This window comes from Drosophila navojoa, chromosome 3, assembly GCF_054131105.1.
Source record: "Drosophila navojoa isolate 15081-1374.11 chromosome 3, UAZ_NAV_1.0, whole genome shotgun sequence".
In the NCBI taxonomy this organism is placed as follows: Eukaryota; Metazoa; Arthropoda; class Insecta; order Diptera; family Drosophilidae; genus Drosophila; species Drosophila navojoa.
This window is the reverse complement of record NC_142891.1, coordinates 19,363,201-19,377,989: the sequence shown is the minus strand read 5'-3', so window position 1 is coordinate 19,377,989 and position 14,789 is coordinate 19,363,201. Positions and strand designations below refer to the sequence as shown.

The 14,789-nt window shown below is 40.2% G+C and overlaps 1 protein-coding gene and 1 non-coding gene across 7 annotated transcripts in view; both read right to left on the bottom strand.

The window, feature by feature from the left end:
* The window catches only part of Sema1a (semaphorin 1a), a 148,768-nt gene that overhangs the window by 61,631 nt on the left and 72,348 nt on the right, over nucleotides 1-14,789 (bottom strand). The window lies entirely within an intron of this gene.
* TRNAL-CAG (transfer RNA leucine (anticodon CAG)) lies at nucleotides 13,923-14,005 on the bottom strand. The gene has a single exon. It is a non-coding gene; the product is annotated as a tRNA-Leu (tRNA).

Genomic DNA, 14,789 nt, shown 5'->3' with positions numbered 1-14,789 from the left:
TGGCTCCGCTGCACTTGGAGTTGCAGTTGCAGTTGCTAATGGCAATGAGACTGAGCCAAACTTAACGGCAAAGGTGTCGCGACTATATCTTCCAAGCTAAACTTTAATTCTTAGCTGTCACACAAATCTCTCGAGCGCTGAGTAAACAATTCACAGAATGTGTCAAGTGCTTGGGTTGGTAAGAAAATCTTAGTAGAATGTAGAATGGATATTTATCTATTTGTTATAGTTTTAAAGCTGTATTCATATGCTCAAATCGCATATATATACCTGTTAGGGGGCGTGGCAAATAGAAAAATTAACTATATCTTGAACAGAACAAAATTCAGCTGTTTGTGAGCTGCGAATGAGTATTAAGCAGTCGATACCAACCAACTGATTGTTATTGCAGTTCTTGAATTGTGGAACTAAGTTTTCCATGAAATCTTAAGCCAATTTAAAATAATATATATATAACAAATTCTCTAGTGAGCTGCTTGAATTTTCCTTGAATTTTTATTTTCTTCCGCTTGATTTTGTGACAGCAATAAATAGCTGCAAGTTTTATGTTATTCATGGTTAAGAAGCATTTCCCAGTATGAGAGCACAACTTGAAATGAGGTTTACTTAAGCTCCTCTTTGTCACTAATAGAGATCCAACAAAGATTTCTTTGCCTTTCATTTGCTTTTTGCTCATTACGTGAAATGCCCTTGGCAGCTTCGTTTGTGCGGCAGTTTGAATTAAATTCTTTTGCACTCGATAAACATGACTCCATTTCAGTGGGCTGCCCACTGAATATATACATGTACTATATTCCTCCATAATGGCCACGCCCTCGCTAGCGCGCTCGCTGGCGCATCATTACGGATAACGTAACACGCCTTTTGTCAGTCGCTTCGTTTGATCAATGATGTCAGGGTGAACTTTTTGCAGCCGGCTTTTAACTTTGACTGCAAGCGGTCAACCACAAAGAGCGAACAACTTTTCAGCGTCTTTTTTTCTCCCAGTGTCCTTTTTTATGTATTTCTGATTCCTGGCTGCGCATTCTGCGGGCTGCAGCAGCAGCAACAGCAGCTGTAGCAGACATACGGGAAGCAGTTGGCCAACTGGTTGCAACCTGGTTATTGAAAGCGCATTTGGATGCGCGTTTCACACTTTGCACTTTGCCGTACTCGCTAGCCAAACGACTAACAAAAAAACAAAAAACAAAAAAAAAAAAAAAACAGCCAAAAATTAATGGGCGTAAAAAAGCTTTTTGTGCACGAGCTTTTCATATGGGACAGGCCTTTTGTTTGCTTGACATTTAACGTGACACGTGGGACATGTGCGCGTCTGACTGCATGATAAGGGGCAGAGTGAGCCCGACTTTTTTTTAAGGGCAGAGGGGGGGGGGGGGGGGGGGGGGGGGTTAGAGTTTGGACTGTTGGGGTTGACGCGTAACTACGAGAAAAGTTTCAACGCACGCACACACTCGCGGCTCGGCATATGCGACATTTTTAATTTGGCGCTTTAATTAAAAGCAACAAAGCTTTGAAACAAAAAACGACGTAACGATGTGAAAGAGTTTGAAGAGTTTTCCTAAAAAAAAAAAAAAATAAAAATAAAATTTATTCACATCTGCAATGGTAATGAAATATGCAGATCTGTCAGCAAAGTTGAACAGTTGGAGCAAAGAATATCTATGATTTGTAATGGGAGTGAGTGAAAAAGAGAGGGGGAGAGAGAGAGAGAGAGAGAGAGAGAGAGAGAGAGAGAGAGAGAGAGAGTAAGTGAGAGTGATACATAGATAGAGCGGGAGAGAGATAGTCAAGAGATGGATAAGTTGATGGATTAAGATATAGATAGATAGAGGAGTGGAGAGAGAGAGAGAGAGATAGATAGAGGGATGGGGAGAGACAGAGAGAGATAGATAGGGGAATATAGATGTGAAAAGAAGAGGGAGAAAGAGAGAGAGATACATTGGCATATAGCTAAAGAGAGAAAGAGAGAGAGAGAGAGAGAAGGAGTGAGAGAAAGAGATAAATTGATGGGAGAACATGAGAGTTAGAGATATACATATACATATACAACTCTAGTTGTTATATACAAGTCTTACAAAGATTTCGTAATGTCTCATCTAATATCTATAAGCTCTCGTCAAACTGCTCTCTTCAAAACTTTGCTCCCTCGACACAATCAATGTATTATTCCCTTTCATTCTGTTAATTGTTAAATCTTTCATGCTTTACAGACTTTCCCGTTCTCAATTCTCTGCAAACTTTCTGATTGTAAACCCTGAAGCGTTCCAAATACACACACACACACGAATGTTATTTTACATATAGAGTCGCCATCGCACATAAGTTATGTTTAATGCCACCGCGGGCCTTTTCGTCGACCCAGCTAACTATGTAAGCCCCCAAATTGTAAGCTAATATTTGTTTTACCTACATACACAACACGGCACACCCACATCCACACATTCACACACACGCACACACACACACACACACACATTTCGGCCAGCAAACAGCCAAAAATCTAATATTTACCTTGACTTTCAAAATGTATGCAACGCCAAAGTAAACTGCAGCTCAACACGTGCCCAAACCCCAAACTCAGTGCCAGTGCCCAGAGCCTGTGGCCCCAGTTCACAGCCGCCCTGGCTCCTGCTCGGCATTCAGTTGTATTTGAACAAAGACGCAGCAGACCGAACCGAATCCGCCAGACGATTCAGCAAGCAGCGAAGCGAAAGCCAACAGAAAAAAATAATAATAAAAAAATATATATGTATATAAAAAAATGGTATATGTATAGAGTGAACGAAGGCAAGGACCTGACAGAGTCTATCACTTTAATCAACTGGCTGACAGTCGGGCCTGCCGCTCCAAATTATGCAAATTCAACGAAAATAAACGTGAATTCTGGCATTCGGAATCTACAAATGCCGGACAGCCCAGCCGCAGCTCTAGGACCCTCTCTCTCTCTCTCTATGTGTGTGTGTGTGCGTGTGTGTTGACTGCGCTGTGAGGATTTTACATTGCGGCAACAATGGCGACAACGTGTCCATGTTTGACTTTCTCATGCCAGTGGAAAGCGGAGAGCCAAATCGTGGCAACGCAAAGATCGCACGCCTTATGATGTATGAAAGAATCGAGCATTGAATGGGTTTGGCCTTTCAAACGGATGTAGAGCAGAGCACACGCACTCCTACTAGGAGCACAGAGATTTTATACAAATTACTCAGTGCTAGATAAGCTGATTATTAAAAATTTCGTAATGAATTTTTTATTTTTATGGCGGGCGTGCGTTGGGCCGCAACCGCAACATTCACGAGCGGAAAAGGAAATATTTACTCAAGTGCAGCGTCCGGACAGTGCACCGACTGCGTATCATAAATATGCGCATTCAGGTGGGTCCCGGGACGTCGGCCACATCTTGATGCGAGCGAGTTGACCAAGTCGTGGAAGCTGCAAAAAGACAGTGGAGTATTAAAAATGCAAATACTTTATAAGTGCAGGCAAAACGTTGCACTCCAGCTAGAGTCCCGCCCAAAAAAGAGAAGAGGAAGAAGAGGAGGCAACTGCAACAAAATACTAAATAATGAAAATTACCTTAATGGACGCAACTGCAACTTGCCAGTAAACTACAAAAAGTTAACAGAGAAGTTGAGCAGATAAGTTAGAGAGAACTGCGACCAAAGCGAGCTAATTGAATGGTTCTATTTAGAATTCGACGGAAATTTTCGTGTTGCCATTAAAGAACTGTTGTGTGAATATTTAAAAATTGATACAATTATATATTTATGATCAAGAAAAGAAAAAAAGAATTTCAGAGCCGCATTGGCCGAGCATTGATAACAATTTCGCAATAAATAAACTATAAATTATTTGTTGAAATTATACACGCAGCAGCAGCAGCAGCAGCGGTGAGCGATGCCATGGTAAGTATTCATTTATTATAAGCGGCTTTCGAAATGCGATATGGCTCGTTTTTGGCTGCTGGCCATGAGAAATCAACGGCATACACAATGGCGGCGGCGTCACATAAAAATTATATAGTCGAAACCGAGAACGAGAAAAAAATGACGATGGCAATGGCAATGGCAGTGGCAGTGGCACTGGCTGAGGCTGTGACTGGGGTTCAGCTGGGGCAGAGCTTCTGCCGGAAAACAAAATGCGGCGATGCGTGAAAAACATTCCACGATTTCTGCAGCGCGCCATGCACGGAGCCAACCAGACCAACTTCCTGTCCATGTTCCGTGGCTGCTGCTGCTCTATCCCTTGGTCAGGCGGCGTTCAATGGGAAAAATCCCAGCCGAGATTTGCATTTAATTGAAATGAACGCCGACACACACACACACACACATACAGAAGCACCAGCAAGAAATGCAGAGCACAAGCCAAACATCAGAAACAAAATGAAAAAAACAAAAATATGTAGAATCCAAACAAACTCCAAAAAAAAAAAAAAGAAAAACGAGCAAAATGCAAAAGAGATTCACTTAGACAGAGAGCCCCCAGTAAACGAAATGAAATCAGAAATCGACGCCGTCGTCCCACCCGATGCTGGGGTACAGTGTCTTATCTCTGAGGCAACATAGGCCACAGGCTTATCGTTAGCCCCTCCCAATCCGCCCCACCTTCACGCGCCTCCTCTCTTTGTTTGATTTGCTTTGGCTCTTGCTTTGGATTTTAGCTTTGCTATTTTCTCATTGTGTATTGTTGCCTTTTCGAATTGATGTGCCAATCTTCGTCTCAGTCACAGTCCAAGAACTTTTCATTTCTTTTTTCAGCTGCTGCTGCCGCCGCTGCTGCTTGCATCTTGATAGCAGCTTTCGTTTTGCTGTCGACTGCCATGCTTTGGGGCTATTGGCTTTGGCCTAAACTATAACCGAATCGACTGAAACACCTTTCGGACGCTGTCAACCGGTAATTGCTGTGCTTCAGGTGACATACACGATGTCCATGAATAATAAAGACAGGCATTACGTTTACGGTAATTGGGAACAAAAAAGCTTAAATGAAGAGGCCATAGGTAAGCCCTGTATAACAATAATTTACTATTTATATAGATAGGAATTGGAAAGACCACAGGGAAAATCATTTCGCAAATTCATGTGTACTTTATATAGAGAATGAAGTCTCTTTTGAGGAGAGGTTGAAGCCTGTCAATAACTTAATTATAATTTATGTTTATAACTCTGATATTGAAAGGCTTCATTGCTCATTAAACTATTATGAATTATTAATGTGGTGAGATTGAGAAGCCCACAAAGTTCTTTTGGGATACTCACAACAAACTAATTGGGGTGTAGTTATAGGCCGTATCTCTGGGCCCTCTATGCACTAGAATATTACCTTACTTTCATTATAAAAATTCACTAGGATTTCTTTCTTCTCCAGCTTGTCCTCATCAAATATTTCTTCTTCAAACAATTTCTTCAGCACTTTTCCAACAAAATATGTAGACACAGTTTATATAGCTATATCAGCTAGATAGTCCAGTAAAATCCTACAATCAAGACCTTATCTACAACAATAATCATTGTCATAACTTAATCACATAACACATAAAATTGGTATATTAAATATTTTCTGTTTATTTTTATTATTATTATTATTTTTTTTTCTGTCTCACGTAATCCAATAACAAACTCAATTACAAATCATTTTTACGCCATATGCGTTGTTGTTGTTGTGTTTTTGATTGCAAACAATTGAAACAAATCGAATTTACTCGTATTGTGTGCTAATGAACACGCCCCCCAAGGGCTCCAAAGCAGCCAATCTCCCAGTAGAGGGCCAGAGATTGGCGTTGAAATCGAAGCTTCGTTAATATTTCAAATCGTTGACAATTAAATTTAATTCATCTACACTTTGTGCATTACAATTCGATTCGATGAGAGCCAAAAAAAAGAAAGGGATCAAATATATCTGTATTTATGTATATATGTAAACTTGTGTGTATGTCTACATAGAACTCTCTGACGAGTGCCCAATTATTTACATAATTGCATTGAATTTGCGGTTGTCGCTACTTAATGCCAAATGCGTGATGCCAGTAATTGGATATTTACATTTACGGAATTCCCTCATCGACGACATTTTTATATAATACAAACAGTAAATTGAATAAATTGGCAGAAAAAAGAATATAAAAGAGGGCATTAATAGAATTTTTTGCTTTTTTATGTAACTAAAATCTGATCTGAACTGAGCATTTAATTTATTTTTTAAACATTTAAGTGTTAAGTGCTTTTTACATTCAACTTAATTTTGAGTTCATATATTAAAAAAAAAATAAAAAAAAACAAATAACATATTTTTTTTTTTTTAATTTGTATTTTTATATTACATATATTTAAAGCAAAAACTGCGCACAGATATTTCACAATTATTGAAATATCAAGCTGACTGACAGAGCTGATTGCGCTGGCGCCACCTGGCGTCCATTTGGGCGCAACATAACCTCATTTCAGACGTGCTTCATGTGAAATGAAATTAATCGACAGACGTTAAGGAAAAGTCATAAAAGCCTTTAAATTCATTTAGGCCGTAAGTGAACGAGACGGACGTGAGTGAAGACGAGGCCAAGCGGAAAACAAGGTTGAGTCGGTTGGCTCAGTGCGGGCTGGTTCGGTTCGGTTCGGTGTCTGCCGCATGTCCTGCGGTCGCCACAAAATGTGACAGGATATGGACTACACGCCATTTATGCAGCAATTAACGCAACTTACGTCAAGTGGAAACGCAAGGCCGGCACATGTTCGCCGCCCCAAGGACCCGGCACGATCCACTTTGCGTTTTCCGCGATTCCGGTGTCCAGCTGTGCCACGATTCTGTTACGTAGTTTATGCACTTTTAATTATTATTGTATTATTTTGCATTTATTTACGCTCAACGCATGCGGCGTCCACTCCAGAGAGAGAGAGAGAGAGAGAGAGACAGACTGATGACAGAGTCGTGGAGTCTTTTAGCCGCGCAGCGAACTGCCAGCAAAGACCATCGGCTCCAGAGCCTTTAATGACAACAAATTGTCGCAACCAATTGGCAGGTGTCCCTCTTCTTCTTCTTCGAACACTCTGAGCCCATTGAAAATGGAATATCAGGGCGTATTGATTTTGTCAAAGTATATGTAATAGGCAGAAGAAGAGATGGAAAACTCTATAAAGTAAATGAGCTGAGTCGCACTAGAGATGTCTATCTGTCTTTTCGTACCCTTTGTTGTGGAAGCTTATCTTTTATCTGTTCTTCGATAGTCAGCCCATTTGTTATTATCGATAAAAATCTATCAAGAAAAACATGTATAACGTATGAGCAGGAAATTTCAGATTTACTGTTTGAGTTCGTATACTGAACATTCAAAAATCATAATAATTCTACTATAATATTATATGCCTTAAAGAAGCATAGCATTGCCATTCCACCATCTTCCAGGGTGAATGACAGTCAAGCAGTCTCTGCTCCTACATCATTTGTGTGCTTCCCAATTGAAAGGAACCAAGTAACTGCTGAGAAATTGGCCATGCGCACTGCGCTGACAAAGGGAATGCCTGATGTTAAAATATATAAATTTAATTACTTTTTACAGCGTCAGCATGTGTTGGGGGTAAGTTCGGCAGTAAATTAAAAGCTATTGTATTGCCGTTGCGAAGAGAGGCACAGAGATAATTAAATTTCGTTTACCGATCAAGAATTTCCACCTGGAGCCTCTCTGCTGACCTTCAGCTGTAGGTAAAAGTTATATACATACATATATTGTGCATGTGTGTGTGTGTTTCTGTTTGTGTATTCTTCAAGTGTTTGCCTGCTGATAGCTTGCGTAATGCATTTTCATTTCACCGTTTTTTGCGCTCCTCGTTCTTGTTTTCGTATTCATTCTACGTTTTCTTTTGCATTCAAGTTGTGTGCATCATTAGGAGCTCACGCCTGTATGACTTGCTCTTCAAACAGAAACTAAATGATATTTTCGGCATGAGCTGGCTGAAAACTCATCTGAATGTGTGCCAAAGCATTTGCCCGTTGTATATACCTCTCTCTCTCTCTCCGACTCTTTGGGTGTGTGTGTGTGTGTGTGTGCATAATCCAGGCCTGGCTTTGCCAAATGGGTAGCATTTACACGACGCAGATAAGATGCTTTACATGTGCCTAAACAAACACATGGCCAGAGGAGCCCACAGCCAGCGATGTCAGGTGCACGCACCCAGTCGCAACTGGGCCAGTGAGGCATGCATGAATGAATCGCAAACAGGTAGAGATGCCAGCTGAGATGGAGACAAAAACAGTGACAGACAGACAGGTCTACATGTGTGTGCGTGTGTGTGTGCGTGCGTGTGTGTGCACTAAGCACACGCGTCACTTATTACAATGACAATGATATGCCACCCCCCCTCCTGAGCACACACACACACAAATATGAATTCCAGCATGGGTTTGGTCCTCGTACCGGGTTAACAATGTCAGTGGGTGTAATTGATCAGGCTCAGGCACTTGAGCCCCGCCGTAGCTGGGCACTTACACACACACACACACACATATATAGACACACACAATCAAACAATGACTTGCATTGCGTTATAAATTGACGCTACTTTCGAGCACGGCCAGACGTGGCCGTGGGGCTGACGGGGCGGTCCATAAGGCCGTTGCTGAGCCATGTGTGCGCTTTATGATATGCACAGCACGAAACTGAGCATATGTACGAAATGAATTGCAATACACTGAGACTTTTCCCATGCACACAAGCATACGCATAAATGTGTGTATGTGTGTATATCTGTATATGTGTGTATATATCCGCACACTTATACACGTGTTTTCTTTTTGAGAGTTTGATTGAAGTGGCTCTTTTTGCATGTCATTTTAACTTGCGGTTTAATAAACACCTGTGTATGTATGTATTAAAGGTCAAATAGAGATCATTTTCAACTGATTTCTTTGGGAGTTGAATAAACATGTCCTTGTTGCGAATTTGTAGATATTTAAGTATTTAATTAAACATGGAGAAAGGTTTATAAGCCTAGCAATATGTTTTTTAAGCTTTTCTTGATTTGCTTCTCTATTTTTCTGTTTCTCAATTTATTGATTATATTATTATTTATTTATTTAGTTATTTTTTTTTTTTTTTGGGTGACAATTTAAAAAAAAAGTATTAAAAATATTCACAAATTATTATTATTCGTATATTTAGTTCATGTAAATTATGCTTGAATATATTATAATAAAAACGAATTAAAAATATATAAATAAATCCAAAAATAAATAAATAAAATATTATTTTTTATATTTAAATTTATTATTATTTTTTATTTATTTATTTATTTTTTTTTTTTATCATTATAATATATTGCTAAGATCATGTATCAAATAGAAACCAAAGCTCTTACTATAGAGGACTTTATTAAATACTATAACAGAAACAAATACAAAATCAATATAATAATATATAATATAAATAATTGGAGAGGATTTTCATGGAGGACTCTTTCCATGTGAGATTGCCTTTGAGCTATAGTAGCTAAACAATATCTTTGCATAGAGTATCAATCTCGTATACATATGACCAGAGTGAATATAGTTTCATTCTTGTTTTCAGCTTCTTCATTCTGTTCACCTTCTTCAACTTCTACACTTGATTAACTATTAATTCAACTATTTAACAATTCTTTGGCATTCCGCTTTATATGTTTCTGGGTAATTTCGCTCAGTGTGCGAGTGGCTGGCACGTGCTAAAGTTTATGTATATCATCTGATGGCTGCTGATGATGAGTACGACGATGATACTTTGTTCGTGTTTAATGATGCCGTTTGCCTGTCAACCAGCTGCAGCTACAGCAGCAGCTCCAGCAACGGCAGTGGCAACAGCATCGCCTTAGCTGTGGCTGAGTTGAACTGCCGGTGGTGCTCTGCCCTTATTTACTAACCTGTCCCGTGCCATCGTCAGCTGACATTATCATGTAGGTTATGTCGCAGCACGCTCTCTGGCTTTTCATCAGCTCGAACCCAATGATTGCCTGTATGACAGCCAGAAGCACGTCAGTGGCTGCCACTGATGCTGCTCCAATGACCCATAAAACGGACGCCGGCCCAGCCCAGACCACACCAGTCCCCACCAGGACCTGAAATCCATTCCAACAAGCTGCAAGGCAGTCAAGCAGTCAGCCAGCCAGCCAGCTCGCGTTCGCTTTTGTGGCTCACATGGCACGCGCTCAAAAGTAAAGCGGGTCATGTCAAATCGAGCGAGTGTACCTGGTCCTAAGCCTGAGCCGGAGCCGGAGCCGGAGCCGGAGCTCCTGCAGGTGCTGCACGGTGCCAATTGGCATCGATGCAGCTTAGCTGCTGCGATTGGCCCGAATGAAATTGAGCGCGTTGCATCTGCACGAAACCCATCAGATATGGAACTCCAGCTACAGATTAGTCAAACAGGAAACAGCTCTCACTAAGGAGTCCTTATAGCTATAATCTGACGCTTATACAAATAGGCATCGAATGGCTAAAGCTCTTGGCTAACTGAATGGAAACTTAAGTAGATTAAAGCGAATGATATTAAAGTACAGATTTATTTCTTATCACGAGAAATCTAATCCATGCGCAGCATACAAGTTCCAGTGAATGGGAAGATTATTGAGAGGTAGAATAGAAATCTGAAGAAATTCGCACAAACAAATAATGACCTGAGGACATCATTATTAATCCGACATATTCTTGGAAAATTCCCCAACAAATCTTTATAAAAAGTTAAATAAAAACATTTTCATTGCGAATTGTTTGTGGGGGGGTTTTCTAAGAATTAACTTGTCAGCAGCTGCGCCGCGAAAAGATTTCGATTTGCCAAAACGTTTGTTTTATTTTCCATTGAAGTCATCAATGTCATTATTATTATTATTGTCATTATTCTGCGGTTGCTGAATGCTTTGAGCTACTTGTGGCTGCCGGATTTTCAGGCCATCGTCAAAGCAGGCAACCCTTGGCCCCCGCTCCTTCTCTCCGTTCACCTTTCCCTCATTTACTGACTGCCCTGAATGCAAAAGCTTTGCCTCTGCTCAACGACTTTGGTTTTATTTATTTAAAGGCCAAAAACCGATGAAGCCCAAAGTCTTAAGTGGTGAAAAAGCATTCGCTTTGAGTTCGTACCGGCATTCACGGCCCTTTCATAATTTCTGTGTATGGGTGTGTGTGTGTGTGTGTGTGTGTGTGTGTTGGTGCCGCCATTTTAATATTGAAGTATGGGGCGGCATGAAGAAGCTTTTCATATTATGATAAAGGCCTTTGGCTGGGGGGCTGACTACACACACACACACTCACATACACACGCACACAGTTAACGGCACACGTAACTGTTATATTCAAGATGTTGGCCAGGCGTGCGTGCGGGGCGTGGTGGGGCATTAGTACAGCAAAAGAAATAAAGTAAACTGAACTGAACGTAAAGATAAAAGTGCTCGCGGCAATGAGACGAGCACAAAGACAATGATGAAGCCAACGTAGATGACAACCTGGCCAAGAGAGTGGAATGAGGTGGTGTGGCATGGGGCATGTGGCATAGAGACTATCAGCAGGCGCGGTTATTTATCACTGCAAAGCTCTGCTCGGACAAACGGAACGGAAAAGTTACGGCCCGTTATTTACATACTAAGTGCTACTTCAGAGAAAACGAAATCTCTTAACGGCAGAGCAATCTAATATACCCATATTCACATACATATAATTTATATATAAATCTGCATTATAACTATTCAATAAGTAGAGATGCTCATTTTTGCTATACTTATCAGAGACGTTATCGTTAGTCAATAGGGATTATTTGCAAATAATTGCTGGCCAATGATACACACCTGCAAAGAGATGAGAAATGAAAATCAGCATGAGTATAAATAGAAGAAGAAATATTGATATCTCATACAGAAATCAAGTAAGCGTGCTGCAGCAAGGAGTGCTGGACTAAGGGATAACCTGAATACTACGATTATATTTAAGGCTACTTTTTCAATTAGCTTATGAGCGTATGACAACTTCAGCGAATTACATATATTTTCCCAATCCTGGAAATCTAGTGCCCATATCATATTTTTAGCACTGTCATCTTTCAAATTATTAAAAATTTTTATCGAAGAAGCCTCAATTTGGGCATTTTATATATTGGAGTTTATGCCAGAAAAATTACTTAACTACAATATTTAAAAATTAATTTGTTAATATAAAATATATGAATTTGTCTTGCGAGAAAATAAAATATTTCAATACCATATACATATATGATATTCATGTTCTTTTCCTTAATGCTTTTCTCTGATTATTATTCAATTTGGTTCGAACTCAATTTATGGTCGATATTTCGTGTTAGTTGCCAGAATAAATTGCAATGCGAGCATTGTCGAGCGAAGCTTTAAATAATCGAGCTGAAAGGTCTTTACGAATAGAAACAAAATAAATTTTGTGCACCCAGTTTTCTGGTTTTGTTGTTGTTGCTGCGTTGATTTGTATTTATTTTGTCGTTGCTTTGTTTTTTTTTTTTTTAATCTTTTCTCTTTTTGTTTGGTAACTTTTGCAGTTGTAGTTGCAGCTGGGTTTTTTCTTTCTTTAGACATGGTAACAATTTATTTGCTAGTTGCTGGCAAAGAACGGGCAAACAAAATGCGACTGAGGGAAAAAACAATTGTTACAACATTTAAGGATGCCAGCGACGAGGACGAAAAATGGCAATAAAGAAGCCAAAATCAATGGAAATATTCGCGTTTGGCATAAATTCACTTTGGCTGGGGCATGATAGCCTCTATGGACCAATACCACGCCCCCGAACCGACACACCCAAAACCCACATTCACACCCACAAAACAACATTTGGAAATAAAACTTTGTAACCCAGTTTTTTGGTTCGCCAAAGGATGGGCGCGTTCCACATGTGAGCGCATACACACACACATACACGCACACAGAAACCATTCTACTTGCCTCTGCCTGAAATGCTGCCAGCACACTTTTTGGTGTTCGATATTTTGCTGTTCCTGAAACGGCAGGTGTGCGTGCATGTGTGTGCGTGTATGTGTGTACATGTGTGTGTGCGTCGTTTGCATTTCGGCACAGCTGCAAATGGCGGAAAATGAGAAGCCAAAGGAAACGAACGGCAGCAACAACAACAACAACGACAGCGGCAACAAAATTGGCGCTCAGAGAACTTTTATTGTTAGCAGCAGCAAAAGACACAAAAAAGAAAGAATCAAGAATAAAGAAACATTTTTGAACGCACTTTTTTGCAATGCTACGATTTCAAACGACCCGTTGGACATGTGCGTGCGTGTAGGTGTGTGTATCTGCAGTTAAATATTTTATGAGCTTTCGTTTGTCCCCCTCGCTCTCTCTCTCCAACTCTCTATCTCTCCGTGTTTGTGTGTGGGCTCCGTTTCATGGTGGTCATGTTGCGAAAAAAAAAACAAAATTTCAAGCAAAAACAAAACCTGCACAAAAATTTTCTGTTGCTGTTTGCTCTGCCTGTGTTATTGCTGCTTGTACGTCGCCCTCTTCCACTGCTACTCCCTATCTCTCTGTCTCTGTCCCTCTCGTTTGCCCCGCGCCTTGTCTCTGTGGTGCAAAACTGCTACAAACATGCCCTGCAGCAAATTTATTGAATTCTCGCTCAGCAACAGCAGCCAGAAAAGCAACTTAATTTTCAAGTGAAACTTTGTTAATGCTCGCCATGTGCTCCAAAGAGCAACAAAAAAAAGTGCCTCACAGACATTTTCAAGAGCCAGCGGCCAAATACCCGACCCAACCATGCCAAGCAACAATAATAAACAACATAACGACGAATGGTGGCTCTGACAGTTGATGTTTGCACTGGATTGAGAATTAGTTTTTTCTATGTTTCTGACTGCTTTTCCTGTGCAAGTTGAAATATTTTTGATTTAGTTGTCCGCTGTTAATTAAATAAAGCAAACTAATTTTATAAATTAAAAAAAAAAAAATCTTGTCAGAAGTGGGATTCGAACCCACGCCTACAGAGTAGACTGCGACCTGAACGCAGCGCCTTAGACCACTCGGCCATCCTGACTGCTGACCGATCGCTGACCAATGCGCCACACAATGAGAAGCAACAACAAATACGCATGTGACAAGAATGAACACATCTGCTGACTCACTGAAACGATCAGCGGAAAGCTTAAAGCTTCACAAAACTTTTTAGAGTGAACCAATTGTTTGTTAAAGAATGATATTGAATGCACATTTCGAACTTATTTTGAATTGCTATAAATAAACATTTAAGGAAATTATATCTAAAAATAAATGTTTGTTATAATTAATAAAATAGCTAAAGAAATAAAAATTATCATATATATATATTTTTTTTGTAGAAAAATGTTTATATTTAAAAGCTCTTAGCTTTAATATTAACTCACAGCATTTTAAAGTCTTAATCAATGTGGGTAGAAATCTAGCACTATGACTACAAATTTAAGAATGCCTTTTACTAGCATAAATAAAACTACAATAGAAGTGGTTGAGGAGGTGGCGCTGAGGCTGCGGGGGGGCCTTGGCACCCGGCCCGGGTGTATGTAAGTGAGACGGCAAATCAAAGTCAGTCGCGCAACCAAATGGGAAACATTGTTCTAAAACAATGAAAATACATGGTAAAATAGGAGCCCAGGGCCCAGAGCCAGAGCCCAACTGAGCCCGAGAGCTAACCAACACACAGCATGCAATAAAAGGCAAAAGTGGAATATGTGCCACAACGCTGAACAGATGCCAACGACCAGCACACATATAACAGAGCCCAAACAACCCCAGTCCATACTCGCACCCTCCCACTCCTAGTTACCCCACTGGAGAGTCCACTT